General features: G+C 38.2%; 1 long non-coding RNA gene across 1 annotated transcript; it reads right to left on the bottom strand.

Moving 5' to 3' along the window:
* Positions 1 to 2,584: 2,584 nt before the first annotated feature.
* Positions 2,585 to 8,266, bottom strand: LOC116582027. Its single transcript, XR_004282355.1, has 3 exons — positions 8,190 to 8,266; positions 6,172 to 6,235; positions 2,585 to 2,886 (listed from the first exon to the last, which is right to left on the bottom strand). It is a non-coding gene; the product is annotated as an uncharacterized LOC116582027 (long non-coding RNA).
* Between the last annotated feature and the right edge of the window lie 4,968 nt (positions 8,267 to 13,234).

Genomic DNA, 13,234 nt, shown 5'->3' with positions numbered 1-13,234 from the left:
CAACACAGTCAAATACACCTGTTTCTCAAGGGTCTGTTCTCTTCCTTTTTCAAGATGAAAGGCCATAGAAATAGAAGGGTCTATTCACTCAATTCTAATCTAACCTCCTGCAAATCACTGTCACTAACTTTTATTTATTCAACTGGATCCATGACAATTCTTTTTTCTTTTTTTAAGATTTTATTTATTTATTTGACAGAGAGAGATCCCAAGCAGGCAGAGAAGCAGGCAGAGAGAGAGGGGAAACAGGCTCCCTGCGACCTGAGCTGAAGGCAGAAGCTTTGACCCATGGAGCCACCTAGGTGCCCCGATCTGTGACAATTCTAAATATTTTCAACAGATCTAAATGGGATCAATCCTCTTTTAAAAGATTGCAATATTCTTAGTCCATGGTAAGCAGAGCCTTAACATTTAAGAAACAAAATATGCTAAGAAATTGAAGATTCTTTTAAAAATTTCTATATGAATACCTTAACAATAATGTATTAGTTTGCTTTTTACCCTAGGGGAAGACATAAGATACAAAGATTTTATGTCGGTATCTATAATTAGAGATGTAAAAATGTTTATTGCCTTTGTCTGAAGCCAAATCTATATAGTAGATTTAAAAGTTTATATTGTATTTGGTCTTGATTTTTTTATTTTGAAAGGTCAAATGTAGGATGTGATTAAGCATGGGGAGACTTTCAGCTTGCCTAATTAAAAAGAAAAAGCAATACTTTAAAGAATGTAACTTTTACATGTACCAAATAAGAAATAATTAAAAATTACTAAAACCTTGTGTTGTGTGTGTCACAGCAAAAAAAAGCAAACTTCCAGTTGATCAGTAAAACCACAAATGGACATCAAACATTTTGGAGGGTATTTTAATAACAGGATTCAAGACCTACAAATTGTTAACAACCTTTCAACAAGGAATTTATTAAGGCAAGGGTCATGGACCTAGGATACAATAAACTGTTGAAATAGGTTGAAAGTCCAAAAGCAGAAGAGATGTTAGGGTTTGGTATATTCGCAGAATGAATCATCACTTACCAGTCATCAATGTAATAGATATTTAGATACTATATTTGAATACCAAGTGGGATTTTTTACTTCCTCTGAGTATGGAGACTAAGAGCTAGAACAAAGTAGTATAAAGTAATTCCACTTTCTAAAGTGAGATCAATAGAGCCAGGCACCCCCTACAGGGTTCTCATGTCACAGACTGTATTAAACATTCCTCTTTTGAATGTCATTTCTGTCTTTCCTACTACAGATATACCCTACCTTTTTCCGTGAACTTTCCAGTAGCCAAATGGTGTTGATTCAGTGGGCTAAAATCACAAAAGTAGCATGAAGTTTCTAATACGAGGTCCTAGGTTTAAGAGGTACTTGTCACAGGCATCCTCAGAATGGAAGCTTATTCAGCTGGTAAACAGTGAATAATATCTGTATAGCAACATAGCAACTCTAAATGGTAATACTTATTTTTTTCTAAATTCCAATGCAGTTAGTATAGTGTATGGTGTTCTATCAGTCTCAGGTGTACAACAATGATTCAACAATTGCACACATCACTCAAGATAAGTGTTCTCTGAATCCCCTTTACCTATTTCACCCATTGCTAGGACTTTTATTAGCTTTTTCTTAGCCAATATATACATCCTATTGCCTTGAGGAGAACTAGGTTGATTTGGAGGAAGCATAGAGACCAAAAAAAAAAAAAAAAAAAAGTTAATGAATTAGTGTTCCTTTTTGGTTTCTGTGTCTTCCAAACGGAATTTGTAAAGCCAAAAAGGAAGCCCCAAATAGTCGATCATAATAAAAGACTGCACAACTACAGAGGCAAAAATAATAGAACCTTTGGGTCATCACCAGCAAGGCTAGAGAAGGAAAGGAGCAGGGTGGGGCTAACACTTGCGGCATCGGGAGGCTGAAGGGTGGGGGCTTGGGACGTCAGGAAAGAGCAGCCCTGGTGGGACCACTGAGGATGTACGGTCCTCCCTGGAGCCTCCCAGTACCACGTGGGCTCAGCATAATACTGCAGCCCAGAGACTCGAGCAATCCCCTGTCAGCCCCAGGTCAGGAGTAGATGACCCTCCTTCTGAGGAATCATCAAAAGGTCGACAGTCACCCAGAGCTATGTCACAGTGTCTACATCATTCACCTCATTTCATCGCAGCATGATGGTGCGCCATCATCTCACAGCATCACAAGAAAGTGGGGGAGGGGGGACGATTACATAATTTGAGAGATCACATTCACACAACCTTTACTATTGTATATTGTTAACCTTGTTTCTTTTTATTGTTAGTTATTGGTCTCTCAAGGTGCCTAATTTATGAAGTAAGCTTTATCATAGGTGTGTACATATAGCAAAAAAACACAGTATGTACAGGGATTGTATCCCTGCTTGCAGGCGTCCTCTAGGGATAAGATAGGAACTACTGGATAGGAATCTCACCATGCAAAGGAGCTATCTTAGCTGTGTTTGCTATTGCCAGCTCTCACAGCTCACTTGCAGTGTTCTTTGGAAACAGACTCCTGAGGCTGAACAGGGAATACAGTGTGGTGTTCTCTTGTTACTTGGGTGGTGGTGGTGGTGGTTTTTTTGTTGTTTTCTTTTTCTTTTTTTAATACCTGAAAATCAGTGATGATAAGAAAGGGAAACCTCCAAGATTTGTCCTTGAGCGTGGAACCAGAGAGTGATAAAACCCTCACTCTTGACTACGGATGAAGACATTTTAGAGGAAGAAAGTCCATAGACTTAACCACATTCTCCAGGATGGCAAATCACAGCAAAGTCCAGGTAGCAGGTAATGAAGGCTGGAGGCTGCATTCTTGTGGCTGAGATTGGGTCCTGCTGGATGAGTGAGCTTAACTGAAGAACAATCCGTAGGACAACTGCAGGAATAAATACACCACGGATCATTCAGTCCATATATTTGTCCATTGAGATCTCCAAGGGGGTAAAAAAAAAAACAACAGTGCTATTTTTATTCATCATTTGATTTAAATACCTGTGCTAACTGTGCTATAGTATTAATGTGTAAATCCAGAAATTATTCTGGAACAAACAAACAAAAAAAATGAGGCCAACTCCGAGGTCTAATAGGGGAACTATTGATCACTGCCGGTCTTGGGGCGGCTAAGGAGGAGATCAAAGAGGGGAAGGAAGAGGAGGAGGTCCACACTGCCTTGAGAGTGTAGACACTCCTCTGGATTTTACCTGTGGGGTAAGAGACTCACCTGGAAAATGGGTTCCAGAATGCAAGGATGTCACCTGGAAATAGGAAGAGAGGCTGAGGAAGGGCAGTTGAGCAGGCTATTCAAGGTCCACTCTAGGCACGTTAGGGAAAATACCTAGATTTCTGCCCTTACTTGTTCATTAAAGAATTTAAATCACTTCCCTGTCAGTTTTGCCATTTGAGGTGTCTGTTGACTACTTTCTCCAAATACTTACACTCCACACTGCTACAAAATTATTAAAGAACACAGTTCAAGTGATACAAAATGATACAATTTTGCCGAGTTTCCAAATAGCCTTTCCCCCAGTTTTGGGTTTTTTGTTTATTTGTTCATTTGTTTTCTTCCCTTCTGAAGAGCTGTCCTCAATTTATAGGACAGCTGTTTTTCATTCCTCAAAGAACTGGGTTGCAACCTGACCAATATCAAGGTGCTGACTCAGCAATCCAACTATACTATCTTCCCTTTGCTTCTGTGTATCAAGGAAAAGATCCTCGGCTAAGACAGAAATCAAAGGTCCCTATGTTCTAGATGTAGAGCAGTTTGTCTTTCCCTCTGAGTATACAGTTTCATTTATTTTGGGAGAGAAGGCATAAAAAAAATTCTGAACAGGCTCTGAATATCACCTTCCAATATGGCCAATTTCAACCCACAGAGTGAACTTTAAAAAAGCAAAACAAAACAAAACAAAACATTCCTTTGAAATATCTTGTCAGGTTTCAGTAGTGCTGAACAGTAAAATATTCGTGGCAAAACTGAACAAACCCTGGACACAAGAGGCATCTCTAAAGAAGGTGCAAAACCTCCTGCCAACACATGATCCAGAGCCAATCCCAAAGTCAAGCAAAAGAAACAAAGACAAAGTAATTCCCCAGAGAGCCTGCCACAGTAGGTAGGAGTCAAGTTTCATGCAAATGGGGTGTGACCATCACTTCTGTCTGGCCATATCTGAGAGGCCTCCAGCCTGACAGCTGCCAAGTTCTCAGGACGGGAAAGGAGACAGACAAGGAGGTGATGGCTGTCCCTAGGTGAAAAATAGATCAATAAATAATAGGTCTAAATTCGGAAATGAAGAGACAAGTTGAAATTTTATTTTCCTCTGGAGACAAATTGAAATTTTATTTGTCTGAACCAGGCACTAGAATAATCCAGAAGAGCTCACTCTGGTAAATCCTCACCCTTGGCCAGTTTCTACCAGTTTTCCCAGGATCTCATCAACTTTGAGCAAGTGGAGTTTATCACAGAGAATAGAGCTTGCGTATTTACCAGAATTTGGTGTTTTTTTCCATGAATTTTAATTTCAGTTTCCCTTGGCTGTTTAAGGGAATAAGTGGTAACATTTTATCAGATTCACTATGATTCTCATCAATCATCCCATCAGCCCTTGGAGGGGCCCATCCTGGGGCCTTCAGAGATAGTATAGGAGCATCTATAAGACCACTAACTTGGGGGACTTCTGTTTACCATATTGCAGTCTACTTAGATCAGAAGGTAGTTCAAAGGATTAGCAGGCTCTGAGTACTCTGGTAAATGTGGAGAGAGGGGAGTAGTAGGAGTCACATTGTCTTACTGTCTTTGTCTTAAGTACTACCTCTTGTGTCTTTAATTTTTTATTAACCTTTGGCAATAAATATTTCAATGAAATTATTTTGAAATTTTGGAGTTTTTGGAAGTTTTCTACATGCCAGTTAAAACAACATTCTTTTTGTTGATTTGGGAGCCCTTGTGGTCAAGGACATTTCTTTCTTTCTTTCTTTCTTTCTTTCTTTCTTTCTTTCTTTCTTTTTTTTAAATAAAGATTTTATTTATTTGACAGAGATCACAAGCAGGCAGAGAGGCAGGCAGAGAGAGAGAGGAAAAAGCAGGCTCCCCTCAGAGCAGAGAGCCCGATGCAGGGCTTGATCCCAGGACCCTGGGATCATGACCTGAGCTGAAGACAGAGGCTTTAACCCACTGAGCCACCCAGGCGCCCCAAGGACATTTCTTAACTACTAAGCTACTGAGGCGTCCCAAGGACATTTCTTAAATAAAGAGCTTGTCTCTCTGGAATGTTCTCCATAATGGCCATTATAACTATAGGTTGTTTTAGTAAGATTTTGCCATTTCTGTAAATATCTACAACCTCCAGGACCATGATTGTCAGATACAAAATAAGCTGTTATGCCGGAAAGTGGCAGGGCACACCCAGTTCTCTGAAACTTGAGGACCCCATTCCTCTAGCTAAGACTTGGGTTCCTCTGACTGGAATTAATACCTAGGAAGGATGTGCTGCCTGGCTGAGGATCTTACAGTGTTTTCCAGTGAAACTTGTCTCACATAAATTTTCTTGAGGTTAGCAGGGGGTGTGGTGTCCATCTAGCTGTTCCATGACCAATGTACCCTAGCACAAGAAATCTTAGAGCTAGGTGGTGAGCATTCTAACAGCTTTAAAGCTCTCCAATCACCAGTTTGACAGCTTTGGCTTCCAAGATTCCCATTTGCAAAAGATTTATTATTCCTTTCACAAGATTTCTTCATAGTGGTGGACACCTTCATGGCTTTTAATGGTCTGGCTTTTCCCCACATAGACTTTTTTTTTATTAATTTTTTAAATTTTTTATAAACATATAATGTATTTTTATCCCCAGGGGTACAGGTCTGTGAATCGCCAGGTTGCTCACTTAGATTTTGATTTTGGTGGTCAAAACAGTCTCAGTTTCCTGTGTTAATTATTTCTCCATGTCCCTCCATGATTTATGCTGTGGACTTACCTTATGGCATTGTGAGTCTCCTCATGGCCATCACCACTTTTGGACATTTCCTTCTGAGTCCCCTCATGGTGCCACTCATCGCCGACACCCCATTCCTGGCAACTCTTCAGGAATTTAATAAACTCCAGAACCGTTCTAGGGCCCCAAAACCTTTCTGGGAACCAGAACTTTAAGGACTCAGCAGGCGCCTCACCTGTGCATCTCGTCCTACAGGCCGTTAGCAGTCAGCCCTGAATTTCATTCCTGGTTGTCCAACACTGTTTAAAAAAATGATTAAAGAAGACAATTTAGGTGACACAATCCAAATTTAACACTGCTTGAAGTATACCTTGTTTGTTACTGTTTTTCTTGAGAACTGCCAAATGGGGTGGAAGACAAGAAGCTTTTATGGGCTAAAGACTAACACAAGGAAGGAAGAGACAAAACACTGATAGGCTGGAGTCCCACAGTCACTTTGTTTGTTGAGAAGAGCCAGAGGAGGCTTTGTGCTTGGGAACAGGCTGACTGTTTATACTGTGTTTCTGGTTAACTGGGGCATTACAAGGACATGGAAGTTATCTGAGTTTCGGTTTGCTGACACGGTACCCCAGGAAGGAGCAGCTCCATCATGGGCCTAGAAATGTATTTCAACACTATTTATTAAATTGACCAATGTTGCAAAACAAAACAGAAATAAATAAAAACACCAAGCATGCTAAATTCTGTTGTGATTCTTGGTTGTTTCACACAGTTCATGTAATATATGCATCTAATAAATAGGAAAAGCAAATAATAAAAGATAATAATAAAAAGGCAAAATAGGAAATCTCTTGTGTTAAATAACTCTTGTATTAAAAACACAGCCAAGCCAAAATAAAGGTTTCTATGAGCATGACAGAGATATAAATTCACCTGGCAGCCATGAAATCTTGGTTAGATGCAGGAGACAGGTTTTGTGTTACACACTTTCAAAAGTTGGAAGATTTTTCAGCTTTCTTATTTTTTTTTAAGATTTTTATTTATTTATTTGACAGACAGAGATCACAAGTAGGCAGAGAGGCAGGCGGGAGTGGGGGAAGCAGGCTCCCTTCTGAGCAGAGACCCCCCGATGGGGGCTCAATCCCAGGACCCTGAGATCATGACCTAGGATGAAAGCAGAGGCTTTAACACACTGAGCCACCCAGGTGCCCCTCATCTTTCTTATTTTCACAAACATTTTTCACAACCAATATTTTGGACATTGTGGACTAACACAATGTTCAGGATTACACCCCTTATATACTGGTAACATGAATATTTATGCTGCCAGTTAAGACAACTGTAGAGTCCTCATAACTTGAATGATGGTATTTTGTAAAAATTTCAAAGCCCATCGAACGTGTTTGCCTCAATACAAACCCATACAACCTCCAGATCTCTAACATCCTAATGCTAACGACTGCCAGACGTGGCACACTAGTGCACTCTTCATTTATATAACCAACAGCTGGTTGGTTGTATTTCTTCTTGGAAGTCTCACATTGAAACGTTGACATCAAAGTTAACTTGTCCACAAACTAACTCCTGATTCCTCTCCTCAGAGATGTCTTCAGATCCTCCTCCACTGCAGTAAATAGTAGCATTCTCCACTGTGTGGTTTAATCAGGAACCTAAGGAGTAGCCCTGTTTTCCTCTCTGGTGTACATCCCACATGAATCAGTAAGTCAGACTTTTTACATCCTCAACATATCTCCAAATTGCCCAGTCTCTATACTTTTTTGCCAGCTTCCTAGTTATAATTTTCACCTGGACTATGGTGGTAGTTTCATAATTCATCACCTACATCTGTTCTTGGCTTTGCTCTCATTATTGTCCACATACATAAAAAGGAGTAGTTTTCCCCCAAAGATTATTTACCATGCTGTCCTCTTTTCTTCTGGCTACTCATCACTTAGCTCTCAACTCAAGCTCCACTTCCTCTGAGAAGCCTTTTTGATCTCTGTCACAATAGCTTTCATAGCACCAATCATCAATCTCTTAGAGAAATTCTAACATTACCATTTTATACTGACTACATGATTACTTAATTGGTAGTTATCTTCCCCACAGCCTCATGTGAGCTGAGCCATGCCAATTTTATCTATTTTACCTTAGTTCTAAGAACATCAGGCTCTCAGTGGATGCTCTAAACCCGTGTTAGGAGAGTAAGTATATCCCTTAGATAAGTCCCCATAGATCTGGACATTAGCGAACCTTGCCGGGGGTCTCTTTCCTTTGTCGACTCTACCCCAGTCACACTGAGCTTCTTTCACTTGCCAGAAGGAGTTTCCCATCTCAGAGTATTCCAAAGAGAATTCTCAAAGTAATTCTAGATATTACTTCTACTTGGAATGCTCTTCTGATGGTTCTTAATAGAGGTGGCTTTCTCTCACCATTCCATGGCCTACATGTATCTTTCTCAAGGCGCTGTTACTTGAACTCTTTTATAGGTTGGTTCAACTTCTTGGTTTTTCTAAGTTATTGGTATATCATTATTTTCCTCCCACTGTTCACCAAAATCATAATTGCAGTTACTTATAGATCATTGCCTCCTCTCTTCTATATAAGCTTTTTGTGGAGAATAACATTATTTTATTCACCAACATATACTCAGAATCTAGCACAGTCCCAGACACATAAGGACTTAGTAAATATCAAGTGTCTGACTCTTGGTTTTGGCTCAGTTCATGATCTCAAGGTTGTGGGATGGAGTCTTGTGTTAGGTGTGGAGTCTACTTTGGATTCTTTCTCTCTCTCCCTCCTGGTACTGCTCTCTTTCTCTCTCAAACAAATAAATAAAATCTTTTTAAAAATAATAAATCATAATCACATAAGAACACTTACAGTTAGGTTCAAGATTTTCCTCAATAAATTAGGGTCTACATTATCTCATATTTGAACAGGTAAGACTAGGTAATAGATCACCGTGAAAATGTTTTATATCTAAATAATTTTAAAATAGGTCTCAGCAAATATGCACAAAGGCCATGTAAAAAAAGAGTACACCCATAGAACATCCAACATTAACCAAGGTAATTCCGGTGTACTTTTAAGGGTAAGTTGAATGGGGGAAAACTTCAACTTTAGTTAACTGAATATGATAGGTTGCTGTGTAGGGTTTTTAGCTATAAACAAGTTGCATATTTTGAGAAATGGCATTTGTCCAGAATAGTTTCTTTCTTGGCAAGATTTAGATGACAATATCTGCTATTTTTTACAGTCAGCTGGAAACAGTATATTCTACTGATTTAAGACTGTGGGCTGTGGTTTCAGACATACTTGGATTCTAATCCCATTTCTATACTAATAAACAGCTATGTAGAAATTTGGACAATTTGTTTAACATTCATCAGTTTAAAATGAGGGAAAAAATGTTTGCCTCTTCTGTAAAATTAGGTAACGTTACTTAAGACATTTTCATCATGACTTCCAATTTGTCAACCTAAACTAGGGTCACCTGCATATAGAAACACACATTATCTTTTGCTTTTTTATGATAACATCCAGGCAGAGAAGGGCTAGACAGCAGATGACCTGGGCAGGCTCCTGGAATGCCAATCTACAAATAGTACTGTTTCTCTGGGATTCTAAATATTACTGAAAATGTAGAGAACTGAATTTATCAGATTACATCACACATCTGCTTCCTATGTGTCAGGCAATGTTACAAGCTTTTTAAAATATATTATACTGCTTAAATTCGGCTGCTAAATAAAGATAAATGGGACAAACACTTTGCTCAGCCATCTAAGGCATGCTGAAAAGCCTTCTAAATAATGTGTACAGCAAAGTGCAAAGTTTTATTGTGGTTGAGTGGCATATGCAAGTTTATGACAAAAGGGGAATTTCTAGGGACACAATATTGAGAAAGGGCTGACCGCAGTGGTCTTTGCCTGTCCCTTTTGCATCGCTTAACCACTTTCCAAGTAAATGTTGAATAAATATTTAAATAATTGGGTTTAATAGGGGAACCACTCTTTCTAATATACTTTAAAAAAAAGATTTTATTTATTTATTTGACAGAGATCACAAGTAGGCAGGAGTGGGGATGAAGCAGGCTCCTCCCGATATAAGGCTCAATCCCAGGGTCCTGAGATCACGACCTGAGCTGAAGGCAGAGGATTTAACCCACTGAGCCACCCAGGTGCTCCTATAGACTTTTATTACTTGTTCTACTTTTAGATGCAAGCATGTGACTAACATACAATTATGCTAGCAAATCACTGACATCAAACTTCTATAAGAAGTTTAAAAGATTGGGGCACCTGGGTGGCTCAGTCGATTAAGCATCTGCCTTCCGCTCAGGTCATGATCTTGGGGTCCTGAGACCCAGCCCCACATCAGGCTCCCAGCTCAGCGGGGAGCCTGCTCCACCTCTCCCTCTGCTCCTCCCCCCTGCTCCCGTGTGAGCTCACAGGTGGGCTCTCTCTCAAATAAATTAAAAAAAAAAATCTGAGGCAGTTTAAAAGAGTATATTCTTTGTTATCAAATACAAATTATTACAGAATTGATCAAAGGACCATTTGAACCAACGCTGACTTTGGGAGTAAAAATCAAATGTAGGTCATTCAGGAACACCAGTAGCGGGCTTTGGAATTGAGTTCATTGAACTTAGTTGGCAACATGTTCCTATCCGTTAAGGAATTAAACAAAAGTCAGAAACGCCCTGACTTTAGGTTTTCCCACCTGGGTTTTGAAGTGGTAAACAACTACCAGAGCAGACGCTTATATGATCCTCACGCACACAATACTGGCCTGAATATCTCTGTTTAGCAAAGTAGCAACAAGAAAATTCATAACTTTAGAAGGAATGCGTATTAAGAATACAGATTATGATCTGGACGAAACAAAAAAACTATATATCTTATCCTAAAATAATATACTAATATGTATTCCTCTTAGGAAGTCTCAAAGTATTTAATTTATGGAATAGTCCTACAAATTAGCTACAAGATATATTTGCATTCTCAAGATAAAAAATGTTAAACAATATTTTAATCTATATATCTATATACTCTATTATATATCTATATGTTATATAGATATATTATCTATAATATTAATCTTTGATTAATACCATTAATTTAATATAAAATACTTCTGGGTTTAAAACTATATTTTAATGCAATAGTGAGCAAGTAGATAGATATAACCTTACATAATGCCACACTGGAAGAAAAAAATAGGCTTTCCTGAATATAAAATTTATAATGCCCAATAAGTAGTTAGGGAAAAAAGCGTTCTGTTGCTTAAAACACAAAGTTTAGAAATAAACTAAATGATAATGATAGTAACATCTCGGACCTCGTCTTGGGGACCTCCGCCTCTCCTACCCTGCTCCCCCCACCCTGCTCCCTCTGGCTGAGACCACCTTCTCACCTGCCGGCGCCCCTCAGCAGCGATGTGGTTTCTTCTGGGACAAGCCTTCATCCCATTAAGCTCTCAAATTCCTTTCACCTGCGGAGGAAAGCACGCAAACACAAAATTTGGAGGTCAATGAAGTAACACGAGGATGATAAAGATTTCAACATTTTTGGACTTCCTCTAGAATAAGGTAACATTTTTTTAAATATATGTTCTAGACGTAAGTGAAGCTGCACAAAAATAGAGGAAGGTAGAAACTCTGATTCCTCTTTGATAAGTAAAGGGGCGGAAACTTGGTCTGATTAACTTACCCACGGAAACGGCTAGTAGGTGATTGAAATGAACTGTAACCCACCGTTGTGCCCAGAACCTACCTCCAAGTCAGTTATAACTTTATTATGGAATGGCCATTTCACCAAGATGTTACAGTAGTAAGGAAGTCTTACAGAAAATATTCTTGTCTATAAATATAACGCATGCTTAATACATCTGTATATAGTAATGAGTTATATCAAAGAAATTTATGACATATGCATTATATAAAGCTTTATGTATTTTTACTCATTTATATCTTTATCCTTATTTTTTAATTACTTCATTCATTTCATAATATATATATTAAACTCATCCAAATTTCCAGCTACTTTGCTAATTCTTGTTCTCAAGACTCATAGTATTTCATTTCACAAATATAAAGAGCAAGAGGATATTCTATAAATTCGGCAAATACTTTTTTTAAACATTTGCTTGATTAAACTTGTGAAACCTTTTTAGCAAATACACAGAAACATGATTAAACTACTTTTGGTTCTTGTTATAAGACTGTCTTAGCACATAAGTTTGAGGAGAAAAATATTCACCAAAGTTTTGCTATAGATTCTATCAGAACATTTGTTTATTTTTTGCTACTTCTTGTTTGTTTTAATTTACAAGTAACCATCTAAGCAAACTAGAGCAGGCTTATAAGATATGCATTATAAATTAAAGTCATCTATTTGAATCTCCAAATATTTAGATCAAGGCAATATTCATTCTTGACATATGCAGAAAGGAGAAAATTGACTTCCTGTTCTCATCATGAGCCCTGGCTTGCAAATAAGGAGTGTATACTTTTAAATGCATACAATTTTGACCTCAAAATTACAAACTGTTAACTTCAAGAGCTATAGATATAGCCTCTTTGTAATGCTCTTGAAAAACCTCTTTAAAGTGCTCAGAATTTCTGGGCGCCATCCAGAAAACCAATTAAAAATGTCCTGTATGGAGATGGGGAAATACAGTTGTGCCACTAAAGCTTTTGCCATAAGGAAGGGAGGCATTAGCTACATTGAATAACCTTACATATCCTTAGCACAATCACCTCAGAAAGTCTTCTCTTAAATATGCGATAAAGGAAACGCTCCATTTTCATTAGTTCATTTGTATTGATTCACCACTGCATTACCTTTGAGAGTTTTGATACACTATATTGAATTTATGGAATTATAGAAATTAGGGTTGTAAAAGACCAATCAGCCTATCTCGCTCAACTCATCAGTTAAGGATTATTTGGTGTGACTTATTCTTTAGGGTTTAGCAAAATTGTAAATTAGTTAAGCAATAGTGCTTTTGGGAAATGACCTCAGTGATAAGAAAAGTTGGGGCACGCATTTTTCATCATTATCACTAAAAAACAAGTTTTTAACCATATCCTAGCCATTGTGATTTCAAAAATACAAATCAATTTTTTCCAGTATTTGAACTTTCCCATAAGGAACATGGCAATGCTCTAGTATATTTAGTACTAAATACTGAGATAAGTATACTAAGTTAAGTACTAAATACTAAGATAAGTATACTAAGACAAGTATACTAAGTACTAAATACTAAATAGTAAGAAATATTACTCAAGTGCC

The sequence above is a fragment of the Mustela erminea genome, chromosome 21 (assembly GCF_009829155.1).
Source record: "Mustela erminea isolate mMusErm1 chromosome 21, mMusErm1.Pri, whole genome shotgun sequence".
In the NCBI taxonomy this organism is placed as follows: Eukaryota; Metazoa; Chordata; class Mammalia; order Carnivora; family Mustelidae; genus Mustela; species Mustela erminea.
This window is presented reverse-complemented; position numbering and strand designations above follow the sequence as displayed.